The sequence below is a fragment of the Protopterus annectens genome, chromosome 11.part0, assembly GCF_019279795.1.
Source record: "Protopterus annectens isolate FY-2018-M chromosome 11.part0, PAN1.0, whole genome shotgun sequence".
NCBI classification, from domain to species: Eukaryota; Metazoa; Chordata; order Ceratodontiformes; family Protopteridae; genus Protopterus; species Protopterus annectens.
This window is the reverse complement of record NC_056745.1, coordinates 519,008,152-519,024,284: the sequence shown is the minus strand read 5'-3', so window position 1 is coordinate 519,024,284 and position 16,133 is coordinate 519,008,152.

Sequence of the window (16,133 nt, the reverse complement as noted above, 5' to 3'; positions counted from 1 at the left end):
GAGAATGAACTGCTAAGGAAGACAATCAGTGGAGTGACTGAGAGAATTGAGCAAGAGATGTAGAAAGTGAAGAAGAAGTAGAGGTAAGTTAACAGGCTAGAATAAGGAAGATCTACCTGACAGAGAGGGAGAGTATAGAAAGTAAGTTGAAGGAAAAGGGTGGGAGGTGTATAAGAAGAATGTCTATGAAGAGAGGAATTGAAAAAAGAAAAAGAAACAGGGTAGTAGGGTCTAATAGAGAAATAATTGTAATGGGGTAAGGTACAGACTGGGAGTGGTAAAGCGCCACCTAGTGGGCAGTAGGTGAATGCGACTGAAAAGTTTCTGTACAAGGGTAGCAGGCTATGAGAGAGAGGGAGTTAGTTACTTTGAAAAGCAGAGAGTATTGGCTGTTTACGAGCATTTGATAAAAAGATCAGGACAGGAAAGTTGGGGGGTGGTAGGCTGCTGGCTATCCTAATTGGGGAACTTGCCTAGCTTAACAGGGGTTCTTAGAGCTGAAATTAGTGATACAATGGTCTAATATCTAGAACATCACATACTTTCACTGTCTTAAAAAACACGAGCCTTTCAGGGAGCTGGGAGGTAGTTTCCTTATTCAGGTTACTGTTCTTATCCTTCCAGGAAGGTGAGTTTCAGGTATTAGTTACTGGAATGTACCTGTGCCCCAAGCTGGTAAGAATGGAAGAGAAAATATAGTAAGGAAGATTGTTCAGGACTTAGAAGTATAGGAAGATAGGTTTAAAGAATATAACAGCATAAAATGTAAACTAAGCAATTACAAATATGTAACGTCTTTTACATCATGAATTCATAAAACACATTGCTTATTTGGAATCATCAGCGATAACATTTAGAAACATAGGTAAGGCTGTGATCCTGAAAACTCTATTAAACAACACCAGAACAGCTTTGAATTCAAAAACATTCAACAATTATAAGGATATGTATAGGTTGGATATGACTACATTACCTTTTCTTAACAAGGGAGCATGTCTTCTCAGGCAGATAACAGTTGTGACCTATTTCAACATGCTGTGACTACAAAATGCATTGAACAGTTAAGGTGTTATTAGATCATGAAGCTGCCGACATGCACATTACCAGCGGCATATATAAGGTACTGAATTTAATAACATAATGTAAGTAGTCGTTAGGGTGATATTTTGACTTCCCTAGCAGTTATCATATTTCAGAATCAGTGCTAACCTAAGGCCAATACATTGCTTGTTTAGGCTAGTGTAGCTTTCAGTAGATAGGGTCGCTTTAGTGGCAGAATGATGAAAAATGGGCTGTATTCCATATAACCAGCAAGCACTAATGAGCGGTGGTTACACGGTTCTGCTTATGCAGGTAAAAACAAGGCTCGCTAAATGAAGTCGCCTAAGAGACAAGTGAAAATAAAACAAATATAAATCAAGTTAGCTGCCTACTACCTCTGCCAGAGGCAAAGTGTACTGGACAGATAGTCAGGAGTAGCACTCGGTCAGTAGAGTCACTACAGGGGCTAGTAAATGAGAAAATATACAGTCAGGTTAAAAGAAAAAAAAAAGAAAAAACACCTACAACCAATTCCTAAAGCACTGAAAGCTGCTTTGCTAGCTAGATTAGCGTTCAGCAAAAGAAATCACTTCTGCCTCAAATTACATTAGATAGCAGAGAAATTAAGGGAAGCCGACTACAGCAGCTCCAGTAGGAGCAACACAAGCTATAGTGCCATTGGGAAGGCTGATCGGTTTACAGGTTGAGATCTAGGAGAGTTGTAGGGCACTAGACATAAGTTAGAGTCAATATTCATTAGCCAACATTTGGAACCATTTACCTTTGGTCGACACAAATAAGTAAAAGATAGTAGAGTGAGAACATTAAACAAATAACAATATTACAGTCTGCAAGTGATTGCAGACAAGAACGAGTCAATATAAAGGTATGCAATAATCTTATAACATGCCACTAGCATCATTCCCACGTGTACTCGTTGTATGAAACAGAGTGTTAGCAGTGATAGCGTTATCAACAAAAAAAACATATTTGCGTAGAATTTCCTTAGAAGCATCAATAGTTAATACAGTTAAATAGTCAGACAATTCATTAATCAGTGACAAATGAGAAAAACAACGGAAGCACTTACTAAGGTCAAGAGCCCAAGCGGAGCGCACAGCAGCCAGGTGGAAAGCAGGGGAAAAAGATGGCGTCCTTGCCCACGGGGTATATTTATAAGGTGCAAGATTGCTCAAGGGCAGAGGGGGAGGGGAGTAAACCATACATAGGGTAGTGGACAAGAAGTCGTGAGATAAGGAGTGTTAGGTTAGATATCAAGAGACAGCGCAGTGTAAGTGGGAGGGGGGCAGTGATAAATATAGAGAGATAGGTGGTGAGTTCAACAAGATAAGAGAAGTAAGAAAAAATAAGTGGTTGTAGTACTGTAGAAGTGGATGTTAGGTTAGATATCAAGAGAGAGAGAGCAGTATAAGTGGGAGGGGGCAGTGGTAATTATAGAGAAATAGATGGTGAGTTCAACAAGATAAGAGAAGTAAGAAAAAATAAGTGGTTGTAGTACTGTAGAAGTGGGTAGAAAACAGAGGGATAAGGCTATAGGAGGTGAAAGGCCCAGGTAGCAGCGACAAGAGAGTGAACTGCTAAGGAAGACAATCAGTGGAGTGAGAGAATTGAGCAAGAGATGTAGAAAGTGAAGAAGAAGTAGAGGTAAGTTAACAGGCTAGAATAAGGAAGATCTACCTGACAGAGAGGGAGAGTATAGAAAGTAAGTTGAAGGAAAAGGGTGGGAGGTGTATAAGAAGAATGTCTATGAAGAGAGGAATTGAAAAAAGAAAAAGAAACAGGGTAGTGGGGTCTAATAGAGAAATAATTGTAATGGGGTAAGGTACAGACTGGGAGTGGTAAAGCGCCACCTAGTGGGCAGTAGGTGAATGTGACTGAAAAGTTCCTGTACAAGGGTAGCAGGCTATGAGAGAGAGGGAGTTAGTTACTTTGAAAAGCAGAGAGTATTGGCTGTTTACGAGCATTTGATAAAAAGATCAGGACAGGAAAGTTGGGGGGTGGTAGGCTGCTGGCTATCCTAATTGGGAAATTTGCCTAGCTTAACAGGGGTTCTTAGAGCTGAAATTAGTGATACAATGGTGTAATATCTAGAACATCACATACTTTCACTGTCTTAAAAAACACGAGCCTTTCAGGGAGCTGGAGGGTAGTTTCCTTATTCAGGTTACTGTTCTTATCCTTCCAGGAAGGTGAGTTTCAGGTATTAGTTACTGGAATGTACCTGTGCCCCAAGTAAGGTCAAGAGCCCAAGCGGAGCGCACAGCAGCCAGGTGGAAAGCAGGGGAAAAAGCAATACAAATACAAAATGCAAAAACAGGAAGGGATTTGTAAATCCATATTAATAGCCTATGTGACATAATTTTCACCAGATAATCATATGCAGTCTAACAATGTCCACCTGCTCAGACCTCTTAAGGCATAGAAAGGACAGAGTGAATGCAGCAACATGCTTCTACTGCACCGTTGTTATCTTATACCCTAATAGGATTCTGTAGGTAACCTCAGCTATGATACATCTTGAAAACAAAGCCTTGTGTTTGACTGATACTTAATGCGTTCCCCGCCTTATATTTCTGGAGACTTAAAATGACTTCTAGGTGCTCATCTAAGGGTGATTCACATTAGGATGGAGTGATGGCATGTTGTATACTATTGCAGGAGTATGGGATAGCTACCGCAATGCTATGCTTGAGGATGAAAGCTTTTGGTAGACTTGAAGGTGTCTTTATCAGTCTGGAGATAAAGACTGTTGTTGAACTGTATGTAGAATAGGGCACGTGAATAAAGACTGCGCAAAGTATCATGCTCACAGCATGATACTTATGACTTAACTTGACTGCCACCTGCTGGCTTTTTATAGTCCTTACAGTTTTTTGGATCTAGCCTCTCAAGCAAACAAAAGCACAAAAGGGATCCTCAACACGTCATAAAGATTTTCCCAATTACAAAAAAATTGGAAAATTCTAATCAAGCTTTATTATTGGCAGTTAATGTCTATAAAATGTAGTACAGAATAATGTTCACATCTGTGTAACAGCTTCCTCACACCCTGCAGAACTCTTACACTTAAGGGAATTTAGCGGCAGCAACTTAAGTCCAAATCATACACTACTCTAAATGCCTAACGGTGTTTAGTATTGTTTTATAAGGATTTCTTTCTATATTAAATGCACTTGATAGTATTACTAACAGATACATGCCATAAATCTAACAATAACATGGAGAATAAACTGAATATAGCAACTTTGCTAAGGGTACATGCATTGGCGTTACAACATTGAAATGATTCTGTGGAAAAATATAAATAAATAACCTGAAATAAATGGATTGTATATCCACATTTATTATTTATATGTCTGACGTTAAAGTCCATAGTAATTTACTTCGTTCCTTATACATTTATCTTTAAGATGGCATAGCCATATGTCTGTGGGGGTCCCCTTCGAATGGTTGACATTTCACAATGTCGACATTCATATGGCTGAGACCATATTATCGACATTTGAAATGTCAACCATGGAGAACCAGCATCTCCCTACAGTGCAGAATGGAAAGATTTCCACTTCCGCACTATACTGCGATCTCAGAGTTGGTATATTTAAGTTCTGGGGGGGGGGGTGTGGAGCAGCGTTAAGGTAAGTTTTCTTTTGTGTTTTATGTACTACTTGTATGGTCAACATTTCAAATGTCGATCATATGGTCCAGGCGATATGAATTTCAAAATTGTGAAATGTCGACCATATCAAGTAGACCCGTCTGTGGGTATAAACGAAAACACTCAGTTCCACTTGCTATACAGAATCTTACCTGTTGCTATAGACCCTTGACCTCCACCATAATTTACAGTAAAGCAACTGTAAATATCATATCCTTATAATAACACAACAGTACTAGAGATCAGTGCTATAACCACATTATTTAATATACCTAGGGGAGGTATGAAATACAGAAACAGGTTTTCATTAGGGCTTCATCTCATTGAAAGTACAGAAACATTTTAAGAGCAGTGTAGCACCTCTAAATATGAATATTTCTTTGTCAGAGAACCACAGACCAAGTAATCTTTAACAGCAGCTTATACTAGCTGTACCCATAGATATCCACTCGTACAATTGGTAGAGAATGGGGCGAGACAGGAAGGCAGATCCAGTCATATTACAGTATAGTAAATTGCAGACATACTGCTCTTCTTTGAACCAGGACACTGCACTCTTTTAGCATCTGTAAGTCTATTTGAATGGTTGGGAGGTTGCCCATTTCTTTTAGAGTAGCTTCTCTTTTTATTAAATGACAGATTGCACACATTATACATGCTTTCTACATAAAGTAATTATTGCTCACATTACCCCAACCCTTATTTTCCCAGCACTCCCACCACAATCACAGCATGCTCATTTTTGAACAGACTGAAGTGTTTTCTTGAAAACTATTTATTTGATTTGTGTTTGTTAACTGGATAAGTGGCCTTGTGCAACACCATTTTCAGCCACAACCTGGGCCATAAAGCAGCTGTAGCCAAGTGCATACATTTGAGAATATAGCAGGTGTATATACAGTTAATTGACTGCACATGCTAATTTTCAAACATAGTCAAGAGAAGCAGAGGCATTATACATACAGTAATATGCAACACAACATAGATAATACAACCTAAAAACCAATCAAGCCATATATGCATGACTACACCACCAGTTATAATCAGAAATGGTAAGCAGAATCAAACTTACTTCAATACTGGAGGCACCAAACCAACTGGGTGGTATTGTAAGGCCTGCACTTTGTAGTAAGCTCAACCACATATTCTACATATATGTAGAGCTATCCAGCATCCTAAAAACAGATACATTTTTATTCTTCGATTAAGGGAGACTTTTTAATTTTTGCATGTTATCAAGATCAATACTACCATTAGGGGAGTCTGTTCCAAGATGTAGTGCAATTATAGTGCAAGATTTGTCACAAGTAACTAAAGAAAACTGAGGGCTATGCACTTAGGATGAAGAGTTACTTCTGATTGACTAGCTTGCTTCATGCATGGTTAATTTATGCACTAGAGGTAGGCAGTAGCTATCATTAAGAAGATCAAAGGTCAGAGTATTAAGTAAGTAGTTGGACCAAGCTGTGATGGGAAGCCATTTAATTGTATTTAATGGAGTAAAGTAATGGATATTATCCGTATAAATCATAGTATTTCATTCTTAGTGGGCTGTATTAAACTAGTATTTTACACGGAGAAAGGAGCTATAAATTGGAAGAGCAAATTCAAGCTTTGGTATTAAGGTTCTGACAATAGTTTATCACTAAGCTTCAGTAGTAAGTAGGCTGGAGATGTCATAGGCTACTTTACTGGTCTACACCTGGATAATTTTCGATCCTGAAGAAAATACAAGCTGCAGTATCTCTGACAAAATGATAGCTGCTCTGTACTAAAATCATATATGGTGAATATTACACTTTCCACTCTATCTACTACTGTAAACATTTAACTGTTTATATTTCTTTACTACCTACTTTTAATTAGTCCTTCTTCTCTCTCATCGTACCACTAATTACTAATTTTGACCCAAAAGTCAGTCTTTGTCTTCTCGTGTTTTTCTCTGTATTTCTGTCTGCTACAACCTTATATAAATGCACAGATAATCGCTTATCTTTTCCTCTTCCTAAAGTCGCACATTGTATGATACAACGTCAGCATTAATCGTCTGTTACACCTGATTATGTATACAAAAAATACATATGTGACCAAGATGAAAATATTGCATACAATGTGGAAAATTAAAATATAATGCATATTTCCTATGTATATGAATATTAAAGCTTTTTTCCTCAGGTTTCAGCTGAAATAGGGTTATCTATCCCAGTTGGACTTTCATGGTCAACAAAGATAAATAAAATAAAATAATAAATACAATTCTTTAAGTTTGTAAGGCAGGTCATACCTACTCAACCTGATGGACTTCTTTTGAGAAATTCACCAAAGCAATGGTAAGGGCAAAATGGTTCACACTGCCTACCATCACCTGGCCAAGGTGTGTGACACACTACCCCAACCGGGCATTGTTGACAAACTCAAGAGTTTAGGTACAAACTCTTATGTTACCTGGTGAATAGGCAGCTGGCTCGCAGACAGGACCCAGAAAGTTAGAACTGAGGAGTCTATACAAAGAGGATAGTCACAAGAGGTGTCTCTCAGGGATCGCTCCTGGGACTGTTCCTGTGTAGAATTTACTTCTCTGAAGTCAAAGCCAATGTCAAGGGCCTCTGGTTGACTAAATCTGAAAATTAGGAGCAATCATAGAATCCTCCACTGGCACAAATGTTCTCCAGGAAGGGTTGACACAGACAAATAACTTGTGTCAGAGTCATGGACTAAAATAAATACCAAGAAATGCATAATAGCATCCTTCAGAAAGTCGTCCACCCCTGGTAACCAATCTTATTGACAACACACCCTTAAGAGTTGAGCCATTAGTCAGGGACTTAGGGACACACATAGACAGTAACCTAGCCTTTCACCAGCATGTGTCTACAGTAGTAAGAAAATCATTCTATGTTGTGCAACTTATAAACAGTGATATGGTATCTAGGTCCAAGGAGATCATTGTTCCACTGTATTCAGCATTTATCAAACCTATTACTGAGTGCTATGTTTGGCATGTATCTAACCATGCACATTCAACAGCTAGAATGTCCACAGAGGTTCCTCACTAAAATAATACAGGGCATAAGTAACATGTCCTATGCAGACCACCTCAAGACCCTATTGCTGTATTCTGTCTCCTACAGGATGTTGAGGGGAGAGCTATGCCTGGTATACAAGGCATTGTAAGATTCCACCCTGATGGACCTCCTACATATCCACAAAACAAACAGCACCAGAATTAACCATTCTGAAGACTTAAACCTAACCTCTGATATAAATAGGACCTGCTGGAAAGATATGCATGTATCCCAGAAACTACCCTTTCTCTGGAACAGACTCCTCATCCATTGTGAAGCAGAGTTACTCTCTAACCCAATTCAACTGTAACTTGAACAATTGGATGGGGGACAGGCAATTCATCCTTGGTTTGGCACCTATATATCTGATGCAAACAGGTAACCTGTAAATGGTTCATCTCCCAGGCCCCTGCTTACACTTATCAAGGCTACCAGATTTGAGAAGCATGGCTAGGATTAAAAAAGCCATTGTGGGTGTTAGCCTAGTATATACCTATGAATCTATGTTGTATGGCATTGGAAGCAACCTTATGGCCCTGTTCTTGAAAGGATATTGTGTTCATAGGTTCATAGGTGTGTACTAAGCTAATGTCCCTGGAGCCTTTACAAGCCTAACCCATAGGATTACCCTGGCATCATGCCACCTGACCTTAGTTCCCAGTGCCTCTGTCAAGTAAAGCCACTGGAGTGATCCCTGGGGTGAATTTTCTATTTCCCATCCACTCATCAAGATTTCTCTTGAAGAGGTCCAGTGAGGTGCTCTGTTTAACATGTATGGGAAGTCTATTCCATCACATGGACAGTCTCTGGGTTATGAACCTGTCCCTCCAGCATGTTTTGTTGATTGTGGTAATGAGGTTGAGATCTCTGGAGTGTGTTGTGCGGGGGGATTGGGATAAGTGGGACATTTACTGTAGAAATGTCAGATTAGTAGGACAAAACATACCCATGACCAGTACAAATGATAGAACTTCACCTTTCTGCCAAAATAAAAGCTTATTGCATTTGAGTTGCTTATGCTATTTCATATAACATTTAGGTGTTTCAGAGAAAAAATAACTGTCTTATGAAACTATGAAAGAAAACTTAGGAAATATTTTCGCATTAAATCTCAGACATCCAGGACATTTTTTTTTTTTTTTTTTTTTTCAAGAGGACACAATTGCCCAGGGACTGTCCTCAAAGTGGGACAGGGATTGGGATTTCTTTAGATGTAACATTTCTAACAGAGCTGGGTCAGACATGGCTTTGTAAGTCAAGCAGAGATCGCTTCTAAGTAGGCGATATGAGACAGAGAATAGTTGGGAGTTTTTTAAGTCTGTCCATATAGGACAAATATCAGAAATCCTAGATATTTTTATATGATGATGATAGGGAGTGTAGTGCAGAACAGATCTTTGATAGGTGATAAGGTACTGTTAGATAGTCTTTCAAATGTCCAAAACAACATGACAGTAGATTTAGTAGTATAAATGATTAATTTGTTCTTGATTACCCAGTTCCATGTGAATGAGCAATTATTTTCTAATGGTGTCAGAAATTGCTGAGGGGATTTATGGGTAGCAGTGAAAACTTTATCAACTTTGTTCATTAAGCTGTTTACATGTGACAAGTCTCAAGGGAGATTTTCACTGTAGATAGAGAAAATACAAGCAGGACAGGTGCTATGTCCTGAGGTGGAACACCTGTCAAGTGGATGGTACTATGTCCTGAGGTGGAACACCTGTCAAGTGGATGGCACTATGTCCTGAGGTGGAACACCTGTCAAGTGGATGGTACTATGTCCTGAGGTGGAACACCTGTCAAGTGGATGGTACTATGTCCTGAGGTGGAACACCTGTCAAGTGGATGGTACTATGTCCTGAGGTGGAACACCTGTCAAGTGGATGGTACTATGTCCTGAGGTGGAACACCTGTCAAGTGGATGGTACTATGTCCTGAGGTGGAACACCTGTCAAGTGGATGGTACTATGTCCTGAGGTGGAACACCTGTCAAGTGGATGGTACTATGCCCTGAGGTGGAACACCTGTCAAGTGGATGGTACTATGTCCTGAGGTGGAACACCTGTCAAGTGGATGGTAGTATGTCCTGAGGTGGAACACCTGTCAAGTGGATGATACTATGTCCCGAGGTGGAACACCTGTCAAGTGGATGGCAGTGACGGAGGAAGACATCTGTCCATAAATGGTGAATATTCTATTAGCCAGGCAATTCTGGAACCTTATGATTACATTATCAGAGAGGCTATGGTCAGCCACCTTGTCTAGAATTATGCATTTTCTTTCATACATTTCACTAATGTATGTCCATTAAATAAATCATTATCCCCAATTACATACACTATATAAGAGATGAACACACCCCAAGCCCTGTCTCCTCAGTCTTCTGAATGCTAAGAGGCATGTTGTCTAGCAAGGGTTTCTTGCAGGTCTGTCTGGAATATTATTTGCCATAACTTCAGGATCTCATCAAGCAACACTGTTGTTGTAGTTTTTCTCCTAACTCAAATTGTGAAGACAACTTTTTAATGTTCTATATGTACAGAACTGGCTTGGCAAAATGTCATTTTGGCAAGTTTGTTTCAATAAATGCTGTTTCACATGTATCACTCTTTCAGGTTTCTTATTTGTTGCTTTTGCTGTATACCTTAATTTTATACCCTTTTCCTGTTTTCTTCAGGGTGATATGACAAAGTTGTGATCACATGATATACAAGAATGTCTACTTTGCCAAATAAGTATTTTTCTAGACAAAAACAGATTTTTGTGAGTTATTCATCATCAGAGAGCATTTAGAAAATGGAAGTGAATGTGTATTTGAAAATGCATCCAGCTTCAATATGGAGATATTTAAAAAAAAGAAGCTCTGCTTCTGTCAAGCTCCTTCTGACCAACTGAAGGAATGTCTTTTTCTGCATGTTTACTTGCCTGCCTGGCTAGTAAGTTTCTTTATATATCTTGTACGAGTTTTAGATTGTTTTTTGTGTATATTAAAGAAGCAATTAGTTCCCGTAAAGATCCTATTGATACCATTCAGACAGTTAAATTACAGTTACAGCTTTGAGACAATACTTTTTACTTTAGTTATTTATATCACACTACCATTGGCTCCAGCAGATAGCAGCTAATAAAATAATGTTAAATAAAATGCTTTACTTTGTTATTCTTTGAATTATGTGTAGTAAGTTTTTTGTTCACACACACACACACACACACACACACACACACACATATATATATATATATATATATATATATATATATATATATATATATATATATATATATATATACACAGATCAAGATGTTAGTGTAGTGTAATGCTTTCTAATAATCACTTAACGTAGTTCACATCTGGGAGGAAAAATTGGCACATGCAAGAAAGCAGTGGAATTACATTCCAGAATGTATTGACATCATTCAGCCTAGAATTTAAAAGTATAATTGCCATTTTTATAGACCTGAAAACTTTTAGCTTCTCAAGGGAGCATCTGTTTTGAATCCTCTTAACATGTTTAGATTAACTTCAGATTATTATTTGAAGTAAACCCGGTGACAAATTCATTGAGTCAGACCCGCACAGTAAGGCATTACTCAACACCTCTGATTCTGTATAAATGTCAGAACATTATTATTTTTATTTTTTTCAGAAATAAAATGGTGACCACGCATCCTAATTCACATAACTGATGACTCAATACCCTTGGGCTGAGTTTAAAACTGGATCTCACACAATGCATGTCGCATTCTTTTGTGCTTCTCTCTGCATTTGTTTTTATAAGTATTGACACTATTCCCTCACCAAAAAACACTCACATTCATTGCACTTAACATTACTTGCTACTTTCAGAGTCCATGTTGCCTGTTTTACTTCTTTAGTCCCACATACTGGCCACATTGAACTTTCTGCAGACACTATGTCTTTCTGCTTCACAGACACCAGCACTTCAAAACCCTTATACATATGGCTACACACAGTAGATGTGTTATGTAATAACTCATCATGCTTACTGCTATGTGACCTGCAGTGACTGCTGTTGTGAGGTTGTATTAAGCAGAGGCTTGGGATGCTGACCTATGAAATCCTGCACTGACTGCCTCATCCCATATGGGTGACCCCAGACACCATCACCACAGATGGAAGAGAAAGGCCATGCATCAACCTCAAAATCAAATTACCTCAAAATCAAATTATAGGGAAAAGAAGATTTTTTTGAAATTGTAACCACAGGGTGAGATTAATGGAAAAATGTGCATGGAGTAAGGATGCATTTATGGTGACAGGTAAGTTTGTGTCCTCTTTCCAACAATGTATCACACATCACAAGCTTATATCCTCACTAATAATAAACTTTCTTACGCCTTCAGTATGGAACAAAGATGCTGGCAGGGCTTATTCCCTGCTCTATTCTTACTTGCTGCAGAGAAACTGAATAGGATGCTGACTGCTCCCTCTACCCTTACAAGTTGGTCTCTTTATGGTGTTATAACTTCATCTCTGATGTTCACTGAGGACTGTGTTGTCCTCGGTACTGATTTGTTGAATAATATTCCAAAAATTCACATTCTGGTAGCTACATTTGGAGCATTGTCAGGGTTGAAACTGAATGTTACCCAGAGAGAATGTTTCCTGTAAAGTCAGCAGTTGCATCCTTAAGGGATACGGGTGCTCATTTTGCATAAAAATAAGCTCCATGCAGAGATCCACAAGGTCATGAGGCTTAATATAAGGGAAGTATGGGCTAAGGTATTTGTGCGAGTCCACTCACGGCATTGTCTGCTGCTCTCATTATTGGTTAGGACTGTAGCAGTTAAGATGATGGTCACCCCTTTATACATTTTACTTCATGTCCTTATACCTCCTCCCACTCATCCCTAAAGAAACTAGTGAGAGTAGGCAATGCATTTCCTTGGGATGGGGTTAGAGTAGGAGTAACTGCTGCTACGCAACACCCCCTCCCACCCTAACTGGACACTTATGGGAAAGCTTTTCTTTTGTCATAGTTTTTCATGCTAAACCACAAGTCTATACCCCACTGTGCCTTGGTAAAAGCCAATATACTCAACTTTATCTCACCATGGAGTTTACGCTGGTACCCTAAATCTCTCCCCAACCATATTAGAATATTGCATTTAATATCTAAAATGCATATGACTCTTAAGGAATTGGATGAACACCTCAGCTGGCCTGCCTTTTGGGGACTAACTGTCCGCCTCTAGAATAATCTTTTTTTTTTTTTTTTTTTAATTGGATGGCCCACCTTTTATTGATTGGCCATGGTCATGAAAGGTATCAAATGGGTGTCAGACTTAACTACTACTACAGATGGTTCTCATACAACAGCCAGTTTTAAGTTGCTACAGGATCACTGGGGATTATCACAAACTGAATTTTGAAAATATAGAACAAAAAGTCCCAACAAACGGTCAGGTCACGATGAACTTTAATGGCAGGTAAAACCAATCCAATAACTAAGTGCTATGTGGCTGCTTCAGAGTTCCTCATAAAAATTGTGATTTGTTTGCTTTTCTGTGGTAAATCAGTGAGGATTGAATTCACTAAATAATGACAGGTATTTGAGTTTCAGACTTCATACCCTTCAGAAAATATATGGTAACACAAGACCTTTTATTCTGGCAATTTTCTAAGTTTATAGGAGCAGTATTTAAAATTTGTCTGCATTTTTGGGGCTTTGTCCAGATTTTTTGGGGCTAAGAGGAGAGCTATGCCATTAACCACGTCACTGTCTATTAAGTTTGCCACATGTGGGATGTCAACAAATGCTATGTAGTCACAATGTTGAAACTTGCTGTCAGACATTAGTAATACTAGTTAATGATTGTTATTGGTGAGTCATACCTTAGAAATGTAATTCCAATTGCTTCTGTTCTTTTATCTTCTCCTTTACTCTCATCCTTAACTTTCTTCTCCTCTTGTGTAGCTGACGTTACTTTTTCCATGTTCATAGGTTCATAGGTTTATACTAGGCTATCTGCCCGAGGGCATTTACAAGCCTAGCCCATAGTTTTGTGGCTTACGCCACCCCTTTAGTTTGGAGAAACTATGCCCATTATTTTGCAGTGCCTCTGTTGAGCAGAGACACTGAGGTAATCCCTGGGGTATATCTGCGATCTCCCATCCATTGGTCAAGATTCCTCTTGAACAAAGCCAGCGAGGTGCTCTGCCTCACATATACTGGGATTTTGTTCCACAGCATAGGGAGTCTTTGGGTGATGAATCTATCCCTCCAGCACGCCCTATTAATAGCTGTGTCTAGGTTTAGGACTCCTGCGCTTGTGGCTCTAAGAGATTTCGATTTTTGAGGTGAAGCATGTTCATCAAATCTGGGTTTGACATGGCCTTGTATGTCAGGCACAGGTCACCTCTGAGCAGGCGGTGCGACTGAATAGAGCTGGAGTTCTTTCAGCCGGGCAGCCTAAGACATATCTTTGAGACCTTTATCCTTTTGGTGAGGAACTTTGGGGCCTCTCCAGCTGCTGCAAGTGTCGGGTCAGATACATTCCGAATGGGGCATTGTACTCAATCATTGGTCTGATGAGTGATGAGTACAGGGAGACTATGACCTCCCTTGATCTAGATGTGAATCCCTTCATGATCAGGTGGGCAATGTAGAAGGTCTTCCTAACTATTTTAGCAACATGAGTGTCGAATGAAAGGTTACTGTCAACCTGGGTCCCCAGGTCCCTGATAACTTCTTCTGTGCTCAGTGGATTGCCTCTTATATGGTAGCTAGGGTAACCTTGATTTTCCCAAAGGGTATGACTATGCATTTTTGGCATTTAACTTTAGGCCATGGCTCTGGCACCAGTTATCCGTTTCTGTGAGGCCCTTCTGAAGGATATCTGTGTCAGATGTGTTTTCGACTATGGTGCCCAGTTTGCAGTCATCTGCAAACTTGGTCAGCCATAACCCTCCTGTGTTTGCTTGTACTTCGGAGAAGTAGATGCCGAACAAGAGTGGGCCCAGGACTGAGCCCTGTGGGCACCACTTGTGACAGGCATTGAGTCTGACATGGCGCCAGCAACTCTGACCCTGTGGGTTCTGTCACTCAGCCAGTTTGCAACCCATCTTGTGACGTATGGGTTTACCTTTAGGCTGATGAGTTTTTCAATGATACCCGAGTGGGGTATTGTATCGAAGGCCTTTGCTAGGTCCAGGTAGGCTGTATGGACTGCCTTACCCTCATCAATGGCCTTGGTGACCGTTTCAAAGAAGTCAACCAAGTTTAGAAGTCATGATCTGCCTTTGACAAAGCCAAACTGGGTTTGATCCAGAGTCTGCAAATTCCCTATGTCTTTATTTATGAGATCCATTATGATCCTTTCCATGGCTTTGCAGATAAGGCTTGTCAAGCTAATGGGACGGTAATTTCCAGGGTCGGTGGAGGCACCGCCTTTGTGAAGTGGGACCACAGTCGCTGCGCCACTCCTGGGTAACGATCCAGAGGTGAGACTGAGATTAAACAGCTGTCCTAACTGTGGGTTTAATTCCTCGTTGAGTTCGTGGAGTACACATCCGGGGACACCATCAGGTCCCATGGATGCAGTCTTTTTTGCCTTGTAGAGCGCAGTATCCACCTGGGCATTAGAGATGTTTGGGGGCTACTATCATTTGGTATAGATATATCTCCTTTTGGGAGGGTGGGTGAAGTTTGCACTGAACCTGTCAGCCAGTATGTTGGCAATGTCTGTAGGATCAGTAATCTTCACATCGCTTTGAACTAATTCTGAGCATATCTGGGAGCTTCCTCCCAGGTTTCTAACATAGCTAAAGAAGGCCTTATGATTGTCTTTTGAGTCCTTAGCTATTTTTTCTCAAAATTTGCTTTGGATGATTTTATGAGAGCTCTTAGCTTTTACTTATAATGATCAAAGGTGTCTTACCTCTTAAGGATTTAGCTCTATCTTGTAGTAGCTTCCTCCTTTTGTTGTAGAGTTTGTTTATGGCTGGGGTCCACCAGACTGGACGCCTGCCTTTGGTACAAAGAGTCTTTGTTTTGTTTGGGATTGCCTGATCCATGCAGTCCTGCAGGTGCTGGTAGAAGGCATTTGTAAGTGATTCAGCAGCTTGTAGTGTTTACCGCAGGCTCGGGGCCTTAAAGGAGACCACACTAGTCTTTAGAAGTGTGAAGTCAGCTTTTGAGAATTTCTTTACTGTGTTTTTTGTTTCAGGTGGGGTGGGATGAGGACCTCCAGCAAGATTAGCTTGTGATCTGATCTCACCAGTGAGGGGTATACTTCAGGTGTTGAACATTGTGCTCCCATGTTCGTGATGATGAGATCAAGTATGTTGTCTCCTCTTGGGATGGTGACTAGTTGTTCCATGGCAT